General features: G+C 43.6%; 1 protein-coding gene across 1 annotated transcript in view; it reads right to left on the reverse strand.

The window, feature by feature from the left end:
• MDGA1 (MAM domain containing glycosylphosphatidylinositol anchor 1) overlaps window positions 1–21992 on the reverse strand; it is an 87978-nt gene that overhangs the window by 37998 nt on the left and 27988 nt on the right. The gene's annotated exons all lie outside the window — the stretch shown is intronic.

The raw sequence follows: 21992 nt of genomic DNA on the forward strand, positions 1-21992 counted from the left end.
CCAGGTACACACACAATCCCTAGTATAGACAGGGTTCTTTGCAAGGATGTTCAATCCAAAGTTGACTTTGTCTGAGCAATGTACTTTTGAGTTGGTCCAGACTCAGAAAATGACTGGGTGGGCATCATTTCACAGTACCATAGGATAATAGGATCATAGATTTGGAATTAGAAGAGAACTTGGAGATCATCAAGTCCAATCCTTACATTTTATAAGTGAGGAAAATGAAGAACAGAGTGATTTAATGACTTGCCAAGGGTCACACCACTAAGGTGAGATTTGAACTGCTCAGTCTCTAACCTGTGAGTCATTAATTTATTGGTCACTCACTTCACAGCTGAGAAGATTTGAGAAGTAGTGGGAGGTGGAGGGAGAAGGGTGGGCTTAAAACAGGATGGTCCCTCAAAGAAGGCCATATAAGGGGGGTTATTTGAGAACAGGAACTTAACTGTCTACCACATCAGATTGAGAGTTCCAAGATCACAGAATCAGTCTCAGAGTTGAAATGGACCTCAATGGTTATCTACTCTAACATAAAAATGAATAGAAATCCCCTCTATGTCATTCCCAGATGGTCATCCAGCCTCCAAATGAAGACCTTCACTACCTTCCCCCTCCCTCTCCACCACACCTCATGGGGGGATCATGCTAATAATAATAGCTAGCATTCATAAAGTGCTTTAAAGTTTCTGAAATGCTTTATATATGTTATCTCATTTGGTCTTTAGTACAATCCTTGTGAAGGTATTGTTTTTATTCTTATTTTACAAATGAGAAAACATAGCTAGTATGAGTCACATAGCCAGGAAGTTGAAATCCAGCCTCAGACTCTATGACCCTTCATCTTTCTTTGCCTCAGTTTCTTCATTTGTCAACTAAAGATATAAATAGCACCTTCATAAGAATTGTTCTTAAAACCAAATGAGATAACATATATAAAGTACTTTGTAAACTTCAGATCACTACATAAATGCTAGCTATTATTATTGTGTTCCCCCTCATGGTGGTGGTGGTGGTGGGGTGTGTGTTGGGTCTTCATTTGGAGGCTGGATGACCACTTGGAGATGATATAGATGGGATTTCTATTCAGCTTTGTATTGGATCAGATGACTCTGAGGTCCTTTCCAACTCTGAGGCTGGTTCTGTGATGCTCAAATTCTCAATCTGATTGGGCAAGCAGTAAGTTCCCATCCTTAAAGAACTTGTCTGCAGGTCTAGCATTCTATCTCCTGAACCAACTAGCTGTCTTAGGAGTTATAGTATCCTGAAGTAGCTGATTCCTTATTTAAATAGGTCTAATAGTTAGGAAGATTCTTCTGTTGAATCAACATCTGCTTCCCAGAATCCTCCATTCGTTGCTTCTAGTTCAGCCTTTGGGGTCAAAGCAAAACAAGTGCAATCCCCCTTCTACATGAAAGCTAGTCAAATGCTAAGAGTTCTTTTCCCCTCCCTTAAATCTTTTCTTTTGCAGGATAAACATAGCCAGTTCCTTCATCTAAACTTTATAGCATCATAGTTCTAGAATTGGAAGCAATCTGAGGGGCCACCTAATACAACCTCCTTATTTTACAGTTCAAGAAATTGTTGAGACTTTAGTTGAGACTTGTCCAAGGTCACACAGGTAGTAAGTGACAGAAGTTGCTTTGAACCAAAGTCCTCTGACTTTAGAGGCAGTGTTTTTTCCATTGTACCACACTGAGTCCCTTAAGTGCTTATGATCCCCCACTTAAATTTAAATGTTATCTCTGATTTCTATGGAATCATCTCAAAGAAAACATTCTTTTCCCCTTATGGTGAGTAATACTGATATGAAGGAGTCATTCAGTTCCCTGTTCAAGTCAGTCAGCCTCATTCTTCCCTCTACTATGACCTCAGTGCACCTGTTATTGTTAAGGTGGCTGCCATGATGAGAGAAATGAAGAGGAAGGGGGACATACAGAGAGGGGAAGGCAACTTATTCCAGCCTACCATCTGGTATCTTCCTATTTTAACTAATTAATTTTGCTAAGGAAGGTTTTGAAAGTTTGAAAGTGCTGTCAGCACACTCTAAATTAAGTACCCTAGAGCAAAACCCCTTTCACCCTGCCCTAGATTAGGTTCTTCAAATATATAAACAAGAAAGAAAAGAAGATACTTTTTTTCTGTTCCCTTCTGTTTTCTTCCTTCCCTCTCCCCTTTTTCCCTTTCTTTCCTTCCTTCCTTCCTGCTTTTAAAAAATACAGCTGGGCAAGTGTATATACATTTCTGATTCTATCAGTTTCACTCTGCATCACTTCATTGTGTTTGTATGCTTCATATTTATCATTTTTGCAGCACCATAATATTCCATAGATTGTAAACTCTTTGAAGGCAGGGATTGTAGCACATTTTATAATTCTTTTGTCTTCTTGAGGTCAAGGGATTTGTCTTCACACTGAAGGCTTTCTGAGAGCAGGGACTATGTCTTCCAAACAGACCAAGACCCTTCTTGGGGGCAGGGAATATATGTCCCCAGATAGACTAAGAGCTTCTTGATGACAGAGACTATGTCTGTCAGATTGGGAACAACATGGAAAAGAAGGAACTGTGTCCTCCCTCCATCTGAGCAGGGAATCCCCAGAGATAGGAACTTTTCTTCCTCTATTCCCTCCCCACTCCAGAAGGGAGGATGATATGGGATATAATCCCTGTGTTCATAGATCCTGGGGGTGGGATACTGTCAGGGTAACCAATCCAAGCCCAATCCCCAGCAAGAATAATAATTCTAGGAGAATAATGAAGGTTTCCCTATTGTGCTCAAAATACAGTTTTTAGAATCCCAGCAACATCTTCCCTTTCCCCTGCCTCAAAAGCTTTTACTTTTGAAGTGGTTTGCCCAACTTCAGAAACCTACAGTATTTCTCAACTCTCCCTTGGTTGCTCTCCTGACCCTTAATATGCTCTAGGAAGATGCCTCTCTTCCAAGTTGGGGGACAAACCCTCTTCACCACCTAGTGAATGTAGCAACACCAGCTATAATAATGACAATGAAATAACAATACCAACTTTGATCTACATAGATGCTTACATATAGATTCTTTTATTTGATTTGTCTTGGTACCACAGTGCAGAGAAGGCTAGACTTGAGTCAAGAAGACCGATGTTCAAATCCTGCGTCAGATACTTACTAACTGTGAGCACGGGCAAGTTATTTCATGGCTCTTAGCCTTGGTCTCTTCATCTGAAAAAGATCATAACAATAGCACCTATACCATAGTATTGTTGCGAAGATCAGATGAGATGACATGTATAATCTTTTTGAAAAACCTTCAAGCACTATATAAATGTTTTTTAAAATTTCTTTGCCCTCTATTTCTTTTTATTTATAATGTGTTGTTATAATTACTTCCCATAACAGAAGGCATTGAAGTACAGTGAAAAGAGCACAGCATTTGTAGTCAGAGAAACTGGGTTAAATTTCTACCTCACTGAATACCTATGTGACCCTAGAAAAGTCACATAACATTCCTGGCTCTCAGTTTCCTCATATGTAAAATGGAAGCATTGGACTAGATGACCTCTAAAATCTCTCCCAGGTCTAAAATCTCAAAGTGACAAATTATGCATTTGGGAATGTGTGCGTTTTGCCCTTGCCTGGGAGTCATAGATTTGTATTCTAGACTTGTCTCCAGGACTAACTACTGACTCACTGTAGGCCTTGGTTTCCCTATCTGTAAAAAAGAAAGACTCATCTCTGCCTGATCTGAAGACCCAAGGGGATCACAGTGACAGTGAAATCATAGACTAGATGGAAAATGTTTTGTCAAGTACAAGTGCTCTACAATGCTGTGGGTCGTGATCTCAGCCTCCAGCAAAAAGCTTTTAAGTGCCTGTCATGCCTGGCAGGGAGGGTCAAAGAAATGCTGTCAGGATGCCCTGAAGTCCAGTATCAAACAATGGGTCATTGCTAAGGGAGTCTGGAGGGCAGACAGAGCAACAGCAGCGCCAGCAACACCAGTCTGGAAGGAGGACAGAAATGAGGAATGAATAGGGGTAGGGGAAGGGGGAAATCTGGGTGAACAAAGACTTTAGGCTCACTTGGAAGCAGATAGAAAGGCAGTCGCCAGAGGACCCAGAATCTACAAACTGTGATGAACTCTGAAACAACAGCTCTGCCCACAATTCATAACTATATAGAGAGAGTGGGGGTGGGAGTGAAGATTACTCAAAAGTCTTATCTCCCAGGGCAAGGTAGTACATTGGAAAGAACATCAGACCTGAATTCTAATTCTGGCTCTACCACTAACTTACTGGGGCAAATAATTTCATCTACTCAGCCTCAGTCTCCTCATCTGCACTTAGCACAATGTCTAGCACATAGTAGGTGAGCAATGAATACTTATTGATTGATCAATCTATAAAATAAGGTCCCTTCCATGACAACAGGATCCTTTTCTGTGTGTTACATTCTCAATGGAGTGAGAGATACTAGAGAGTAGAGAGTGTCTCTTTTTCTGTGAACTGTGTCCCCAGAGCCTTGTACAAATAATTGTTGAGCTATATATGGTACTGGGAAGAACAGATAAATCAATATGGGCATGAACATTTGCCCAAAGGGGCTTGGTTGCCTCAGATGCTGAGACAGAGTTTACAGGAACATTTAGGATAGACATTAAATACACATCAGAAATATATTATAGGAATGTAGGTGAAAGGGAGTCTAACATAGTCAATAGAACATTATTAACATTAGAATCCAAAGACCAGAGTCCATGTTCTGTCACATAATAGCTATGTGACCCATAGGCACTCTTCAAGACTATAAAATACAAAAGAAATTGATGCTCTGCATACATGGAAGGAGTTTCCACACTTAGAAGTCCCCTACACTGACCCAAGGATTAGTACACAGAGGGTAAGAGAAAGGAAGAGAAGAAGCATCTACATAGGACCTACAATGTGCCAAGGCACTGTACTAAGCTGTTGTCAGTCATTCTCCTCCTCCTCATCTTTCTCCTTCTCCTTTTGTTCTTCCTCCTCCTCCTCCTCCTCTTTCTCCTCCTCCTCCTCCTTCTCTTCTTCCTTCTCCTTTTCCTCCTCCTCCTTCTCCTCCTTCTCCTTCTCCCCTTCCTGTTACTTCTCTTTCTTCTTGTTCTCTTCTTCCTCCTCAAATATCATCACATTTGATTTTCTTTTACAATTGAGGAAACTGAGATAAACAGAAGTTAAATGATTTGCCCAGAGTCACATAGCTAGTAAGTATTTGAGGACTGTTTTGAACTCAGGTCTTCCTGTGCTCAATCCACTGTCCCACCAGCTGCTTCAGTAATATCTACTTTGCCACCAAGGACAAATGTGTGCTCTCTGTCTCTCTTCTCTTCGTTCCCCCTGGAGACACTGGGGATAAAGGCCATGCTCATTCTATTCTAGGTAACCAAAATCCACAGATAAATATAATAGTCCCTTACATTTATAAAGGACTTTGTGTTTTCCAAAACTTTTATTACCACAAGCTCTTTTCTTGCCTCATAAAAATTCCTTGAGGTAAGCAAAGACCATGGATCCCTCTTCCCTACTTTACAGATGAGGAGACCAATGCCTAGAAAGGCAGCGACAAGCCCCATGTCACACAGAGAGTTAATAGTGATGTAAGCGAAAGAGCTCAAGTCTCCTGCATCCCAACCCAGAACACTTCCCACTGTACCAGGCTGATTAGAAAAGCAAAAGGCTTATCATGGACGGACAAGTTTGGGAGACAAGTACCAGCTTTGTGTTTTCCAGGATCCAGGCAGTAAACCCATCCCTATCTCCCTCTTGCCAGTTCACTCTAAAAGATCAAAAGCTTAGTGCAAAACCTAAAGCCAGAATGTTGAGGCAGGAAACGGCAGCTCTCAGCGGGGAGAACATGTCTGGTCTATCAGGGCCTTCTCTTCCTTCCCAGAAATCCTACCCAGTGGCACCAACTTCAAGATTTTATGTCATACAGTATTCTACACAGTCTGCTTGGATCCTCCAAATTGAACCTGAATTCATAGAATCTTACAATCATGCAATGTGAGAATCACAAGGTCCATGGAATTTTAGAGTTGAAGGGACCTTATTAGGGGTCACCTAATCCAATCCCAAAATTAGTGAGTGAATTCCATTAAGGCTTTGCTCTCTGCCAAAGGGATGCTTCTATATATTATATGTAGGTATGACTGGATAGCCACGGAGACTTTACTACTTAGTTGTCATAAGTTTGGGCCTCCTCCTGCCAGAGCACTTAGAAAGGTTATAAACAGGATTTCGCTGTCCATGGTACCCTAGCAGCACTCAAGGAGTATCTCTATTTCCCATAAGTACTTGCTCCTGTGTGAATTTTCCCCTACAGTGATTGCTAATGTAACATAAGGTAACTTGACAGCAAGGTAATAGGAAGACATGGTGGGGTAGGGAGAAGAGGAATTCTAGACTTGATGTTAGATTCTTTTCTCATCCTTTTCTTGGAAGCTACCACAGCAAGGTGAAAGGTCTTTGAATGGAAATTTCCTTAGCTTGGGAGATAAAATCCTATTGTCCCCCCTTTGCTAAATTAATTGACAGTTACTAGGTACTTAGTCTAAGTAGAGCACTGTGTTAGAAGTTTAATTAGATGTGTTAAGATATGACTCATCTCTGACCTCATAGAATTTACTGAGACATATATTGGCCCACCAGCCCCACCTTTCTATACTCCAGAAATAAAAAGGGCTGCCTTTAGGGTAAGGAAAAATGAGTTCCCTATTAGTTGAGGTTTTTGAGCAGTGGCTGGTTGACCATTTACTGGGGATGTTTTAGATGGAGTTCTTGATGTCTGGTAAAGATTGAGTTGACCCCTGAGGTCTCTTGAATCAATCAAAAAGTACTTATTTAGTTCCTATTATGTGCCAGAACTGCACTAGGATTTGGGGATACAAAATATAAAAGTGAAACATTCTCTTAACTCAAGGAACTTACATTATTTTGGGGGGCAGACATATACAGCATGGAACACTCCAGCTCTCAACTCCAATTAGGGCAGGCTGTGCCCATTCCTGGAATGCTCTCCTTCCTCACCTCTGCTCCTGGCATCTTTCAAGTCTCAGCTAAAATCTAACCTTCTTCAAGAAGCCTTCCCCAGTCCTCCTGAATCTTAGTGCCTTCCCCCGAAACGAACCCCAGTTTGTCCTTTATATATTGAGCCTGTCTATACACAGCATATACACGGCATTTCATTGTCTTCCCCCTTAGGCTGTGATCGCCTTGTGAGCAGAGACAGTTTTTACTTTTTATTTTTCTCTGTATCCCTAACGCTTAGCACAGTGCCTGGCACAGAGTGGGACCTAAATAGCTGATTTGTATGTAAAATGAGTGTATATAAAATATTTGTAAAATAAGCTGAAGGCAATTAAGAGGGGAGGCACTAGCAGTTGAGGGGAAGGGGAGGGAATTGGGAAAGGTCTCATGTAGGAGGAAGCATTTGAGCTGAGCTTAGAGAGAAACTAGGTGTTCTAGGGGGAATTCTTTAATTCTCTGATCATGTAAGATGTGGGGGATGGAGACAATCTACAGCCAGGATGATCACCAACTGGATAAAGGAGAGTTGGATGCATTTGAGGGGTGATTGAAATCTCAGGTCAAGCAAACTGAAAGAGGCTGAGGGAAGTATGACTGACTCCTAAACTGTAAGATCGTTGAAGGCAGGGGCCATTGACCTCATGACCAACATTTATTAAATATCTTCGATGCAGCAGGAGTGCTAACCTACATACTAAGGAAACACAGAGCAGTGTAAGATGGGTCCTCTGGAAGTCTAGCTGGGGAGACAGGACATGAACAGGTACATAAAAAGATGAAATAACAATATGAGGCAGCATATGGTGAGCAATGAGAAGAGCAGTGAGGGCTCTAGGAGTTCAGAGGAGGGAGAATCACTGTGGGCTAGAGACCATATGTTCAGACCCTCTTGTCATATTTCTTAGTTTCCTCCCTCCTTCCCTGACCCCAAGTTTTTAACATAGTGCTGGGCACAACATCAAGTTCCCTCTCTTTGGACTTTGTTGGATGGATCCATAGAGCCATGTTCATTGGCCTTTCTCAGAAACTACCCCTCCTATTTTTGGCTCCCCTCCTCTGCCCAGCTCCTCTGTGTGAGAATGTTTATTGATCCTTTTATGCATGTAATGCAAATGGACACTTAATAATTTAACTGAGTTAACGGTGCTGAAATATTAACGGGCTTTTCTCTTTTAATTAGCAGCAGAGTGAGCCCCAGTCACAAGCCTGGGAGGCTGCTTGGCCGACGGGCACCCAGCCAGTACCTTTCTGGACCTATGGTTGGAGGGAGACCAGAAACCCAGGCTGAAAGGGTGGCCTTGTGGGACCTTATCAGAGGACTTAGCCCCTCCTGCCCCCATCAAAATACCCTTCCCACAGCAAGACTGAGTATAAGTCCTTCCCTGGCCCAAATGTCTAAGTCCAGCTGTGCTTTTCACTGCTGCCAGGACATACTGGCATGGAGCCCCCACACAAGGTAAGTTGCAGAAAACTACAGGCTTGCCTGGAGGCAAGGGGATGAACCAGACACCTGCTGGAGGGCCCTAGAAGCTAATGAGGCTCCCATGCAGTGCTGTGTTTAAAACAGATCCCAACTTCACTGGAGCTGAAGTTTTAAAAAGTCAGTCAGCAAGCATGCATTAAGTATTTACCATGTGCCAGGCATTGTACTAAGTACTCAGGAGACAAAGAAGGGCAACAGCCCAGACCTTGCCCTCGAGAGCTCACAGTCCAATGGAGGAAAAAACATGAAAACAACTACATACAAACAAGATAGAAACAGAGTAAGTAGAAAATAATCTCAGAGAGAAGCCTCCAATACATGAATGAAAAAAGAAATATATTTATTAAGCACTTACTATATTTTTTTGTTTTTGAGGCAATCAGGGTTAAGTGACTTGCCCAGGGTCACACAGCTAATAAGAGTTGAAGTGAGATTTGAACTCAGGTTCTCCTGACTCTAGAGCCAGTGCTCTATCTACCTGGCTGCCCCTTGAGTATTAATATTGATAAAGAACATTTCTTTTTTTATTTTTTTACATTTTATTTTGTGATATTTTCTTATGGTTTTCTCAGTTGTTTTTTTTTTTTAAGCAATCGGGGTTAAGTAACTTGCTCAAGGTTACACGGCCAGTTATTTCTGGGTGTGGTGCTGAGTGTCTGAGCCCGGGATTCGATCTCCAGGTCGTCCCAACACTGGAGCCGGTGCTCTTACTTGCTGAGGCACCTGGCCACCCCTAAGCAATTGGGGTTAAGTAACTTGCTCAAGGTTACACGGCCAGGTGTTTCTGGGTGGGTGCTAAGTGTCTGAGCCCGGGATTCGATCTCCAGGTCTTCTCAACACTGGAGCCGGTGCTCTTACTCGCTGTGCTACCTGGCCACCCCCAATAAAGAACATTTCTAAGCACTACAATTACAAGCAGAAATGCAAGCTAGTTCCTGCTCTCAGGGAGTTCATAGTCTAATGGGGGAGATAACCCAAATACTAGGTTTCAACTCCACCTTAGATGGAAAGCTCCCATGGTCCTTATGGAGCAATGGCAAAAACAGATCATGATGCCTTCTCTTGAATGCCATTTCCACAGATAAAATGATATCAGTTTCTGACACTGAAATATTGGGTGTGGCGGTAACATCTGCCAGCACAGTGGCCAGGCTTTGATCTTAAAGATTGCCTCCCAGGACAATGGCCAGGGGCACAAGGCTCTAGGGTTCAGGGTCCTGGGCTGTCTCTGTCAAAGTCTAAGGGAAAATAGTATTTAAGGTGGTGGTGGTGGTGGTGGTGGTGGAGATCTGACTTGTCTGGCACATGCTGCCTCTTGTTTCTCTCAGGACACCTGAAGGAGAGCTCATTGTGTATGAGTGGGGGATGTGATTTAGTCCAGTCCGACCTCTAAGAAAATCATTTTGGGTAACTGAATGGAGAACGGATTGGAGTAGGGAAAGACTGGAGGCAGGGAGACCAACCAGAAGGCTATTTAACAGCTCAGTCATGAGGTACTGCTTCAACTAGGCTGACTTTCCTGCTTTATGCATAGCAGTGGGTTGTCAGTTGATGGTGATTGCTAGCAGATTCTCCACAGGAGTTATTTCCCTGGATGATGGCTAGAAACAGGACTGATGGTCTAGAACTAGTACTAGCAGTGGTAGAGGAGGGTGGGAGTCATGGGAAAGACCTTGAAGAAGATGAGATTTGAGCAGAGGTAGAAGAGGGAAAGCATTGTAGGGAGAGAGAGGTGGGGGGACATCCAATGCAAGACATGTCTGTAAAGTGTTCTATGTGAGGAGCATCAAGACTGTTGCTGGATTGTAGAGTACATGGAGGGATAAGGAAAGTATATGATGACTGGAAAGGTATGAAAGGAACAGGTTGTGAAAGGGCTTAATTATCAAACAGAGGATTTTATATTCAGTCCTGAATGTAATAGGGAGTACACAGGGTAGGTAGCTCATTGTGTATGTGTGTGGGGGCAGAGGTGACTTGGTCAGCTCTGACCTTTAAGAAAATCATTCTGGCAGCCAAATGGAGAATGGATTGGATGGGAAAAGACTGGAGGCAGGGAGGGAGACCAACCAGCAGGCTATTCAACAGTGCAGTCATGAGGTGATGGGGGCAGGGAGAAGGAAAGGAAAGAGAAGTGTAGGAAAGAAGGAGCTGACAGCCTAAAGAGAAAGATTAACCTTCTAGCAGTTTCCAATTGTATCTTAGCTTTCCATTCTTTACCCCAGAGACCTAGTGACTCTAGCCCAATGTTGGAAATTTGGGGATAGAACAGACCACCAACAGGGGCCAGTCAGTCAATTGAACAAAAATCTAATTAAATAAACATCTCTTGAGCACCTATTATGAGGAAGGTACTGGAGATACCAAGACAAAAATTAAACTGTCCTTGTATTCAAAGAGCTTACATTCTTTTTCTTAATATTGATATCTTTTGTTCTTACATTTTCAGTTCCTACTTAGACACCATCCCTCATGATAAAGAAAGAGGGCAGCTAGGTGGTGCAGTGGATAGAGACCCTGATGTGGAGTCAGGAAGATCTGAGTTCAAATTCAGTCTTAGACTACCTGTGTGACCCTGGACAAGACTCTATTTGCCTTAGTTTCCTCAACTGTAAAAAAGAGGATAATCATAGCACTTAACTCCCAGGATTGTTGTAAGGATCAAATGAGATAATAATTGTAAAGTGCCTAGCACAGTGCCTGACCCATAGTAGGTGGTATGTACATGTGTCAGTCAGCCAACTAACATTTATTAAGCACTATGCTAAGCACTGTGCAGAAGATGAATTGGTGAAGAGAGAGGCTAGAAGCAAAAATTAGGAAGTTACCTGTATTTCAGAAGTCTGGGACAAAAATTATGAGAATATTAAGAGTGGTGGCTAAGAGGCAGCTAGGTGTCACAGTGAATAGAGAACCTGCCCTGGAGTCAGGAGGACCTGAGTTCAAATCCAGCCTCAGGCACTTGATACTTACTGGCTGTGTGACCTTGGACAAGTCACTTAACCCCAAGTGACCTGCCTGCCCCCCTCCAAAAAGAAAAAAAAAAGAGTGGTGGCTAATTGAGAAAAGAAAGGAGGACAAATTTGAGAGTTTTCAGAGTCTGAATCAACAAGACTTGGCAACTGAATGGATATGGGAAGAGTCAAGTATGCCACTGAAGATACAAAGTTAGGAAAAAAAACTAGCCGTGTAACTGTAAGTTAGGAAAAAAACTAGCTGTGTAACCTTGGGCAAGTTACTTAACCCCAACTGCCCTCCAAAAGGCAAGAAAAAAAAACGATACAAAGTTAAGTGACTGACAGTACTCTGAAAAGAAACTTGGGAAACCTCCAGGAGGTGCGGAATTAGGGGAGAAGGACATGATCTATGTTTTAGACACATTGAGTGTGAGATGTCCACATCCATAAAACATCCAGCCAGTCATGAATGCAGGTGCAGAAATCAAGAGAGATATGAGAGCAAGACAGACAGACAGACAGAAAGATAGCAGATAGACAGACAGACAGACGGACAGACAGAAAGATAGCAGATAGACGGATAGCTAGATAGATAGATGATAGATAGATAGATAGATAGATAGATAGATAGATAGATAGATAGATAGATAGATAGATAGAGATATATGTAGCAGTGGTGGAATGGAGTGGAGTGGCTCATCCTTTCCTATTTGCTCCTTACCCTACCACTGACTCCTTGCCTAGATTTATCCAAATAAACATTCCTTCTCCATTCTGGGAAATAGTATTAAAGATCTGTAATTCTTTTTACTATTTCGTTAACTCAAAGCCCCCAGCTACAGACTAAGCTTTTGGAAAAAACACCTACCTCTATCTCTCCTCTGGGGATGTTTTCCCCTCCCAACTGCATTTCCAATAAGTATACCCAGACTAACAAAGGCCCTTAGTTGATGACTATTTATAAAGACAAAGTAAATGTCTAAAACAAAGAAAGGTAAACAGACTTTCTTGTGCCTAGAGGGAAAGGTTTCAGACTTCTGTTGAGAGAGCCGAAAGGGAAAAAGAAAATAGAAGAGTGTTGCTCTGGGGTTTGTAATCCAGGAGCTTCAGAAAAAAAACCCCAATAAACATCTGTTCCAACACTCCTGTGCCCAAGTAGCCTTGTTCCTATAGCCTTGGCCCTTTTCTTTGAGGTCTCTGCCTCTGACTGCATTTCTCCTCTCCTCCACATGCCTTCTTACAATTTCCCTTTCTCCAGCTCTCCATCAGGAGCTGACTTTTAAAGGTCACCCTGAGGTGTGGTTTATCATTACTCACTATCCTGTTGATTCCTTTTTGATTCATTCAAGGGACCAATTCAATCTCATAAAGGGATCACTTTTACTGTTAATTTAACACTTCCTGGTCTGCCCCTTTTCTTTGATTAGGTGCGGGGCTTTCATCTCTCCTTTATTTATCTATTTAGGGAGTCATTTGCATAGAGATGACTCTTGAAATGCTTGGTCTCTGAATTTCATGGTGAGTGAACTATCCTTCTGAGCTGGGCAATTGCTATAAATGAATACATTCTCCCTCTTTCTCCTTACTCCAGGATCAGTGGCATGGTTAAAACTCTAGCATTAGCTATAGCTGGGGAGAGTTTGGGCACATCAAAGAAATTCACAAGAAGGTGGAAGGCTCCTTGGAAATGGTGGGGTACTGGTATTAAAGGGAGGCAAGATCATAAAGGCTAGTGTACACCCTCCTACTGAGCTTCAGATGACCATTGAGCTAGTAGGACTAGATAAAAATCCCCCTCCTTATCACCTATGGGACAGATTCAGTCTCAATGTGTGACCAGAGGGGAATTCAGGGAGGCTTCCTGAGTGTTTTCTTAACCCAGTTTCCCAGAGTACTTAATCATAGGCACCCAAGAGTTTCACAGCTTATGATGCTACTCAAGTCAGTGAGCTCCTGCTTTCTCCAACAGATGTATTATGACTTCTCAGTAATTTGGCACCTACTTAACCCCTTCTTTGGAGATCATACACAAGAACTCTAGGTCTCTCCAGTCCTGCCTTAGTTTCCAGGATAATGGCTGGTCTGACACTTGCTATAGTAGCCCTGGCTTGGGGGAGAGGCCCTGGGAGCAGTCATATCCCAGTCACTTCTGGAAAAGTCTACATTATCGATAATACAGAATGTTGTCTGCTGTTGTTGCGTCATTTCAGTCTTGCCTGACTGATTCTTCATCATCCCATTTGGGGCTTTCTTGGTAAAGATACGGGAGTGGTTTGCCATTTCTTTCTCCAGCTCATTTTACAGATGAGGAAACTGAGGCAAACAGAGTTAAGTGACTTGCCCAGAGTCACACTGTTAGGAAGTGTCTGAGGCCAAATTTGAATTGAGGGAGATGAGTCTTTCCCATTTCAAGCTCAGTGCTCTATCCACTACACCACCTGACTGCTCAACAAACATTGATCAAGTACTTATTATGTGACAGACACTATGATAAGCATTTTACAAATATTATCTCACTTGATTCTCACGACAGCCCTGGGAGATAGATCCATACAAAATTGTAGAAGAAATTCTTGGAAAACTTGAGTCTTTAGGCTCCCTCCCTGCCTGGCTCCTTACTGCTCTTCCCTGTTCCTCTCTGTCCCTATTAAATCAAATATCTCTATCTCTGTGAGGGCCAAGCCCCAGGGTGTCTCCAATGAGTAGAAGTTCAAGAAAGTATGTGGGGTCATTCAGTGGAGCTGTCTGTACCCCTGGGAGAGCTGTGAAATTCTTCAAGGTCCCACTGGTTTTTTCACAGAGAGACCCTATGGGCACCCCTCCTACCCTCCGTTTGACAGACAGATCAGGTTTCTGCACTCGGGCAGCTAGAAAAGGCACACACCCCATGTCCTCAAGTGAACTCAGCTATACGTGATAGGAAATAGGATTATAGAAATGTAGAAATACAAGATTTAGAGCTACAAGAGATATTAAGCATCATTTTTAGTTCAATCTCTTTCAGTTTTCAGATGAGGAAATTGAGATATCAAGAGGCCAAATGACTTGACAAGGGTCATACAGTCAATAAGAGTCTGAGTCAAGATTTTAATTCAGGTCTTCCTGACTCCAAGTTCAATGCCCCCTATCAATTATGCTACATTGTCCTCAGGGAGCCTCCAGTCTGATCAGGGAGACATAGTCCCTAACCCAAGGGAGCCTCTAAGGCTGATAGGGAAGCACGGTATCTGCCCTCAGGGACCTCCTAGTCTGATGGGAATACATAATCTCTGCTCTTTTGAAATCCCCATTCTGATAGGGAAACAGAGTTCCTGCCCTCAGAAAACCTCCAGTCCAATGGGGGAGATATAGTCTCTAGCCTTGAGAAGCTAGCTGCCAGTCAGTGGGAGGCAAGGTCCTTAAGAGCTCCAGCACTTCTCTCTCCAGATGGTCAGAGATAAAACCTTGGATTCCTCCCAGGCCTCTCCAGGAGCAGCTTTTCATAGCCTAGACCTCCATCATTGCAGGTCCCAGAGGGAAGTAGTGTTGGGCTGGGTATCAGCTGCTAGAGAGTCAAGTATTAAGAATGGGAAATCAGATTGGGATATGTGTCTTTGAGGAAAAACAGGGTTTAGCAATGGCCCTAGATATACCCAGAGTTCTAAATCTGGGTTCAAGAGGTAGGGATTGGAAGCTTCAATTATTTAGCAAATCAGGCCCAGGAATTGGGAGGGGGGAGAATTGGAAGAGATGGGAGTGATGAGACACAACTCTCTTGTCATATTCTTCCCATCCCCCAGTCAACCCAACGAGCCCTCAGTGGCCCATAACCACCCCCAATACCTACCTTCAATTCCTGACGCCATTAAACCCTCCCCATCTGCCTTACCTCCTCAGATACACAGCCCAGCTCAGGGGCCACTTAGCCAGGCTGTTTTAAAACCTCATAAAGCCGTGGGTGGGGAGTTACAGCTCTCCCAGGGCCCCAAGCCTTGGCCCAGGCTGCCGAGGCAAAGAAAAGGATAAACTCCGAGGTTTAAAACCGAGCGGCACTGAGATTTAAAGTCCTCCTTACCTTTATTCCCTCACGAACTCATCCCCCTCATCTCTAGCCCTAAATCACTGGCAGCTGCACTGCTCCCTACCCCCCACCCCAGTCCTCAGTCCCCCCGGCTTTCCATCTACTCCCCCACTCCTATTCCCTCCTATTACACTGATGATGATGATAGCTAGAATTAAACAGTACTTTAAAGGTTTGTAAAGCATTTCACATGTCATTCACAAACACCCTATGAAGTAGACACAATTATCATCTCCATTTTATAGAGGAGGAAACTGAGGCTGAAAGTTATTTGCCCAGGGTCACACAGCTATTATATGTCTGAGAAGGATTACAGCTCAGGTCTTCCTGAATACAAGTGCAGAATTTTATCTACTGTAACAGCTAGTTGCTTCTCAAAATTTCTGAGTGTCTATCATCCGTAGCTGGAGGTCTCAGAAAGCCTCCTCCAACCCTATTTCCCAAACAGTCCCCACCAAACAAGCTCTAAACTTCACAGTGAGTCTGTCTACTGCTGATGCTTGGAATTCTGCCATTAGAGAAGCATTCAGTGGGTTAAGTATTGCCCTTTCTCCTTTAAGATGCAAACACCCCTGGGAGGGGTACCTTAAAGTGAATGAGGCCTCCGTGTAGCCAGCTGGTTCCCCAGAATTTCCCCCCTCTGGGTGCCTTGTTACCAACTTTTATCCCTCTAAGAATCTCTGAGGTTCTGAGGAGGTCCTGTTGTTCAGTAGTTTCAGTCATATCTGACTCTTGGGACTCCATGAGATTTTCTTGGCAAAGATACTATGCTGGTTTGTCAATTCCTTCTTCAGTTCATTTTACAGATGAGGAAACTGAGGCAAGCAGAATGAAGTGGCTTGTCCAGGGTCACACAGCTAGTAATTGCCTGAGGCCAGATTTGAACTCAAGGAGATGAGTCTTCCCCGTTCCAAGCTCCAGGCTGACTCTCTATTCACTGCTCCACCTAGCTGCCCAAGTTGCTCCTAGTCTTTCTCAGAGAGTGGGGTATAAGGGAGACGATGAACTTCCCAGACTTAAAAGAAAAGACTAGGGATCACTCTAGAAATGTTGGGGGAGAGTATTCCAGCTGAATCTTTAGCATAGCTCTCATATATAGGAATCTCTATATTTCCAAGCCTGAAAGGGCAGAGCCCAACCAGGGAGAGAAAGGAGCCAGTCATGGGATTAAGAAGGACTGAGCCCAAGCAGAGGGAGAGAAGGAAGGCTTGCCTGATCTTCCTCTCACTCTCGCCCCTCAGATTTATAGGGGAATCTTCAGTCACCATCCTGCTATGGGGAAGGCTGAAGCCTGGGAAGGAAGGCAGATATGACAGCAATAAAAATTGCAGTTATAAAACTTCTTAGTCACCAACCACTTTGCTTCAGTTTTCTTATTTGATCCTCACAACATTGCTGTGAGGTAGGTTGGACGTGGATTACATTTCTATCTTACAGATTCAGAATCTGCAGTTCGTGGTCCAGCCATGCTGGTGAGCAATTTGGAACTAGGCACCAAAAATCTACCAAACTGTGAATACCCTTTGATCCAGAGATGTACTGTTGGGTTTATACCCCAAAGAGATCAAATAAAGAGGAAAATGACCCACATATACAAAAATATTTATCTTTTTGTGGTAGCAAAGAATTGAAAACTAAGGAGATGCCCATCAACTGGGTATAACAAGTTATAGTATTTGAACATCAATAGTGTGGTGCTGTAAGAAACTGAGGAAGGGGAATATTTCAGAGAAACATGGGAAGTCTTGTATGAAGTGAAGCAGACTGAAATGAGCAAAAGCAGAACAATTTATACAATTGCCAGCAACATTGTAAAGGAAAATAGTTTTGAACAAAAATAGCATCAATGCAATGACCAAAAACAATTTCAGAAGACTTAAGATGAACTATGCTTTCTGTCTCATGATAGAGAGATGAGTGCAGATTGTGGTTTGTTGTTGTGGTGGTGGTGGTTTTTTTGTGTTCTTTTGTTTGTTTTGCTTTTTGTAGGGGGGAAGGCAAGGCAATTGGGATTAAGTGACTTGCCCAAGGTCACACAGCTAGTAAGTGTCTGAGCTCAGATTTGAACTCAGGTCCTCCTGACTCCAGTGCCAGGTCATTCACAGCACCACCTAGCCACCCCTATGATTTTTTTTTGTTTTTTTTGGGGGGAGTGGAAGGCAGGGCAATTGGGGTTAAGTGACTTGCCCAAGCTATTAAGTGTGTCAAGTGTCTGAGGTTGGATTTGAACTCAGGTCCTTCTGACTTCAGGGCTGGTGCTCTATTCACTGCGACACCTAGCTGCCCCTCCTATGATTTTTTTTTTAAACATGGTCAATGTGGGAATTGATTTTACTCGACTATACATGTTTGTAACAAGAGTTTTGTTTTCTTGTTTTCTCAATTGTGGGGTGAAGTGGGAAGGGTGAGAAGGCAGATCTGAAAATAAAATAAAATGTAATAAAAAATAGAATCTGAGCTTCAGAGATGTGAAGATTTACCCAAGGCTATATAATCAGCAAAGCTAGGACTGGCACCCAATTCTGATTTTAAGTTCAGTGTACTTTTTTACTGTAGGATAGGAAAATGGAGGGAAATTTTAAAAAGATCATGGGGGAAGAAGTGGGAGAATGTAGTAAAATCAGTAGTCATTGGGTAGGGGAAGAGAAATCAAAGGGGTTGATAAGAAAACTGAGTCTCGAAGAGACTAATTGATATGGCCAAGGTCATGTCAGGTTGGTGTGAAAATCCTAGGCTCCAAGACAGCCAGGTCTTTACAGGTAGATGCTATGCCTCTGACCTCTCTTACATATCCTACCACTCCTACCCCAGGGCTAAGCACACCGCAGGTACTCAATATTGATTGGGACATCGTTGACATATTGATTGACTGATTGAGCGACAGGAAGAGTAATGTTGCTTTTGACGAGACACCAGTGAGGGATCTCAGGACAATGTGGGTGGAAAGGACACTGGATTTAGAGTCAGGAGAAGGGGATTCATATCCCACTTCCAAAACTTACAGGTCTCTTCCCCTCTCAGGGGTTCAATCCCTCCCTCACTTGTCAAAGAGGGTGAAGAATAATAACACTATATATCTCATAGAATTGGTTAGTCATTTTTCAGTCATGTCCAACTGTTTGTGACTGCACTTGGGGTTTTCTTGGCAAAGACCCTGGAGTGGTTTATTTCCTTCTCCAGCTCAATTTTACAGATGAGGAAACAGAGGCAAACAGGGTAAAGTGACTTGGCCAGGGTCACACAGCTAATGAATGTCTGAGGCCAGATTTAAACTCAGGAAGATCGAGTCTTCCTAACTCCAGGCCCTGCACTCTATCCATCTCACTGCCTAGCTGCCTCTATGTTACTCTTAGAGTAGTTATGAGGAAAACGCTTCCTAAACATTGAAAGGCTGGGGTGGCTAGGTGGCACAGTGAATAGAGCACCAGCCCTGGAGTCAGGAGGACCTGAATTCAAATCCAGCCTTAGACACTTGACACTTACTAGCTGTTTGACCTTGGACAAGTCATTCAACCCCAATTGCCCTGCTGCTTCCAAAAAAAATGTGATTGTCAGCAGCAAATGGTTAATTCAGGTCAGGGACATCTGATTCCCATGAAGTTACATTTCAGAGATTCCTATTCTCCCTCCCTGAGTCACAATAATCTCTGGTGTTGGCTAACCAGTTGTCTTGGGAGGAGGTCCCGGTGATCCTGGCCCAGCCCCATCTCCCATGCTGGCACCAGGATAATGGATTAGCACAGGACTAGCATGGGAGCTGATGCTGGGGAGGAAAACTCCTGGGGCTGCTGTGTATTTTCTGAAAACCAAATCCAATAATGTGTTCTCCAACCAAGCAGAGCCTGCTAGGAAGTTTTGGCAAGACTCCTTCCTTTCTTCCCCTGCTGTGCTGTTCCACTCCGTACCCTCCAAGCAGCCCCTTCCCACAACTTCCCCAGGGCCCACAGAGAGCCCCAACTGTTCCTCTGGGCAGGAGCAGGGCCAAGGATAGGAGCCCTACAGGGACTAGGTCATCTTCCCCACAAAGCGCTTGACCAGCAATGCCCACCCCACCCCTTTGCCCCCTTCCAGCTTGGCATAAATTGGAATACAAATCAGAAGCAAAAGCTTTCCCCTGTTGGAACAAATTGCTATGGATTCCCCCCTGTCTCAGGTCAGGGCTCCCGATGGGGAATATTTTCACTCGCTGACTGCTAATAGACTCGAGAGAAGCTGCCGGATCGATGGGCCAATACGAAGATTAGCCAGGAACTCAAATGCTGGCTTCAGTCCAGCTCCCACTCTGGTTCCCCAGCTCCTCCCATCTTCCCCTCACTTTACCCCTCATTCCATCCAGGGACGGATGGCTATCCAACATTGGAGAGCTGTATGAATGTGCCAGGCTGAATTGGAGATGATCTACCGACTACGCAGCTGAGCGGGTGGGGGTTGGAGTGAGAGGAGGGTGGTGAGGGTAGGGGGGAAACGGGCCAAGGAAAAGGGGGTGGGGCTTAGGAGGGTAGAAACTAATCCTGAGAGGAGAAGGGGACAGTCTTGGGGACTCAAGAGGGCAGAATCTAAGTAGAAAGATAGAGGAGGAAAAAGGCAGAAAAACAGTCTGGCACTGTTTGACCTGCCCTATTTTGGAAGATCATCATTACAGAACGAAAAAGGTTTTGGTGGGAGAAAGTCTGAAATAAGGGAGAAACTGGAAATGTCCCTAAAGGGTTTACATACAGAGATAGACATTGAGCTAGACTGTGAGCCTCTTGAGAGCAGGGACTGTCTTTTCTATCGGTATCCCAGCCTTTGTCACGATGCTTTGCACAGGCTGAATATGAAATGTTTCCCCAGTTCTCTCTTGCAACGGGAGGACGTCGTCACATGTGACATTGAAGGCAGCCAGGAGATACAGTGGATAGGGCACGGGGCCCAGAGTCAGAAAGACCCAAATTCAAATTTGTCTTCAGACAGGTGGCACAGGGGATAGAGTGCTGGATGTGGGCTCATCTTCCTGAGTTCAAATCCAGCCTCAGATACTTACTAGCTGTGTGATCCTGGTCAAGTCACTTCACTTTGCCCCAGTTTCCTCATCTGTAAAATGAGCTGGAGAAGGAAATGGAAACCCACTCCAATATCTTTGTCAAGAAAACCCCAAATGGTGTCCCAAAGAATCGGACGTGATTGAAACGAATGAATAACAGCTGTGTGACCCTGGGCAAATCACATAGAGCCACCTCATTTGTAAAATGGGGATAATAATTCCCTGGGTAGTATAATAATTGTAAAGTTTTTAGCACAGTGCCTACCTAACACAGGGTAGGTACTTAAGAAATGCTTGTTCCTCTCGTCCCTGCCCCCTCACCACCACCTTCAAAGAGATCAGAAACAGCTTCCTTAACAGTCATCCTGCTGCCCACAACTACCACCATCACCTAAACTGATTTGAGGGGGTGGACTGTGAAAGCTGAATTCAATCCCAGGCCTTCCCAACCCTCTCCACTCAGCCTCTGATTTCTCTGGATGCTGTTTACTCCTTACCTGCCTCTACCTTTTCCTGTTTCTTCCAAGAAAGAGAGATTGGAAAAGGAATATGAGAACTGAAAAAAAGGTGGAAATTGACTTGAGGATTGTTCTCAAGGCTTCTTAGTGTGACCTGAGAGCCTAGCAGCGATGCCAAGGGCCATGGCAGGGGGACAGGACTACCCTATTGTGATAACCTCTGACCAAACAGTTCTCATGCCATCCTTCAGGAACAACAGAAATTGGCAAAGCTCCAGATAAACCAGTCTGTGTCCTTTCATCAGTCCTGTCCTTTATGATGCTGTAGTCCCTTTGGCTACCACCCTGCCCCAAGGTTAGGACCACCTCTAATTCCGAAGGTTTGGATAGAAGTGTCTGAGATAAATCTGCCCCACAATGCTGTGCTCATTGGCTCAGTCAGAGAAATGAGGCAGCTGGGTAGTTTTCCCAAAGATGTGACAGGTAAGCCTATGAAAACAATGAGTAGAACCATAAAGTGGCTTATGTTTGTACACAGCTTTAAGATTTATCAATTAACAAGCATTTATTAAGCATTTACTATTTGCCAGACACTTTACTAAGGGGTGGGGATGCAAAGGAGAAAAATGTGCCTGCCGTCAAGGAGGTGACATTCTAATGGGGAAGACAACATATACATGAAAGGTATGTACAAGATAGACACAGAGTAGATGGCAGGTGACCTTCGAAAGGAAGTCGTTAGCAGCGTTTTGGTCTTAAGAATTGAGTCTTAAAGGGTGCCATGGATTCTAGGAGGGAGGAGTAAGGAGGGAAAACATTCCAGGAAAGGGTAAAAACAACCTGGAAAAGTTAGGGACAGTTCAAGTTGTGATGAGTTTTATAAGGCAAAGAACAAAGGGTTTCTTTCTTTCTTTCTTTCTTTCTTTCTTTTTCTTTCTTTCTTTCTTTCTTTCTTTCTTTCTTTCTTTCTTTCTTT

Source organism: Petaurus breviceps, unplaced genomic scaffold (assembly GCF_028583685.1).
Source record: "Petaurus breviceps papuanus isolate PSGF00001 unplaced genomic scaffold, PetGlider_PUasm1.0 90865, whole genome shotgun sequence".
NCBI classification, from domain to species: Eukaryota; Metazoa; Chordata; class Mammalia; order Diprotodontia; family Petauridae; genus Petaurus; species Petaurus breviceps.